This window comes from Hippocampus comes, unplaced genomic scaffold (genome assembly GCF_001891065.2).
Source record: "Hippocampus comes isolate QL1 unplaced genomic scaffold, H_comes_QL1_v1.1 scaffold57, whole genome shotgun sequence".
Classification (NCBI taxonomy): Eukaryota; Metazoa; Chordata; class Actinopteri; order Syngnathiformes; family Syngnathidae; genus Hippocampus; species Hippocampus comes.
The window spans coordinates 2,114,228-2,116,329 of NW_017805039.1; the positions used below are offsets into that span (position 1 = coordinate 2,114,228).

The 2,102-nt window shown below is 38.3% G+C and overlaps 1 long non-coding RNA gene across 1 annotated transcript; it reads left to right on the plus strand.

Annotated features, from left to right (window-relative positions):
* The first annotated feature begins 216 nt into the window (after positions 1-216).
* Positions 217-1,019, plus strand: LOC109512354 (uncharacterized). The gene is made up of 2 exons (XR_002167505.1): positions 217-763; positions 909-1,019. It is a non-coding gene; the product is annotated as an uncharacterized LOC109512354 (long non-coding RNA).
* Positions 1,020-2,102: the final 1,083 nt, after the last annotated feature.

Below are 2,102 nucleotides of genomic sequence, written 5' to 3' on the forward strand. Positions count from 1 at the left end.
AAACATTTGATTGTGTGCTTCACTTGTCTTGTTTTTTTTGTTTTTTTTCCTTTTTCTTTGCACATTTTGTTCTGTGCCCGCGAGAGAAAATGGCTGGCCAATTTGTCCGTCTACACTTGCCTCTTTTGTGCTTAAATTGGTTGAAAAACAAATCGTTTTATCACCCCAGGTGAAAGCACACAAAGTTCCATGCGGTACATTTTCCAGAAAACTCAACATTTGGCCAATTTCTTCCAAAAATGAATACCCTAATGGGAGATGTGCACAACAGGCAAAATGAATGCCTTACTCGGTTGTCAGTGGCCACATTTTGTTCGCAATCAAATGACGAACTTTTAAATTCTCTTTGAAGTCTTAGCACGATTATCCTCTACAATCGTTAATTCTCTTTTTTGTATTTATTGCTGTTCTGTGTGTAAAGTAGCAGTTGTTTAAAGTTTTATAATTACCATAACATCAACGTTAATTTCCGTTTCCCGTCTATGGAATTTGGCATTTGTTAGCATTAGGCTAGCAGACATTGGTTCGTTGAAATTATGGTTTGGTTGAACATTTTGGTGTTGAAATGGACAATGTTTCATTCTCTTGTTGTATGTGTTGCTGCTCTGTGTGTGCAAAGTAGGAGTTGTTTGAAGGTTTCAAATTGTCATGACATCTATGCTAAGTTTCCGTTATACGCCGTTTCGCATTATATTTTAGCAACAAGCTAGCAGAATCCATTTGATGATGTCTTCTTTGATACCCAATAGTGAACAATTTCTCAGTTTTTGTTTTTGAAGGTTTCAAATTGTCATGACATCGATGCTAAGTTTCCGTTATACGCCGTTTCGCATTATATTTTAGCAACAAGCTAGCGGACTCCATTTGATGATATCTTCTTTGATACGCAATAGTGAACCATTTCTCAGCTTTTGTTTTTTATTTCATCTTAGCGACTGTTTTGTATCTCTCTAGTTGCAGCTGTCCATGTATGATCATCTTTGATAAGCCTCACGAGATGCCGCTGTTTTGTTGAGCAACAGATTTCAAACATGCCCAGAGGTTAAATCAGCTGGAAAAGCAGCGATATTGGGTTTTTGTCTTTATCTTTCAATGTATTTTAAAAATCATGTTTTCCACAATCTCTCTCTCTATGGATATTCAAATAAAGCTGCCTTTACTTGCCTTGCTTTCGTGAACAAACTATGAAAGGCATTTACTCGAGCGAGGCGTTTATTTACATGGATAACGTTTCCAGTGAATCCTTTGAGAATTAGGATAAATTCATGAGTAATCGACATCACCTTCTTTAAATGTTTGTAACTGCCAAGAGATGCCACATTATTGCAGCAAAGCACTACATAAAGCTCCTCAATTGACTTCAACATGGTTCTTGGCACCAAGAGGCCACAACATGGCGCCAAAATCAAAGTTTTAATAGAGGGATCGTCATAATGTGAGGAACTAGGGTATGCATTTTTTGTCTTTGTCAGTTCAGTTTCATTGTGAGGGATTATAGAGAACTGTGAAATTCTGCAACATTGTTAGCATAAGTATAACTATAAATGAGAAAAATTGTGATTCTGAAGGTTTCAAACTGCGGTCATGATTGCAAAATTTTGAAATGGTCTCATTGTTCTCGTCTTGTTCTTTCTTAACCTTCAACCTCTTCCTCTCCAAGACTGTTTATCAAGCCCACTGAACAATGTGACAATGTGTGGGACCGACGGGGGAGATAACCCTCCCCGCCCTACCTCAAACCCTCCCCCAGATGGACAGGAAGTTGATTTTAGTTCTGTTTAGCGCAGCACTGGTTAGAGGGAGGTTGGAAGGAAGACCAAGTTCACACGTGAATGCCGACGGGAAAACGCAAAAGTGACTTCCGGGTATTGTGATAGCGGCCTTCCAAGCAAGAACAGCAGTAAACAAAAATACATTATTCACATTTGAGCATAGACCTCCACCATGACCTAAAGACAACCTCCTTCGACATACCGTATTTTCTAACTCTATAACATATATAAGTTGCACTGGTCTGTGAGTGCCTTTTCCAGAAATTACTTGGGTGAAAAGTTTGGCCTTGTTTCATTTTACTTCAGTTAAGCTTTTGCTATTTGGATTTA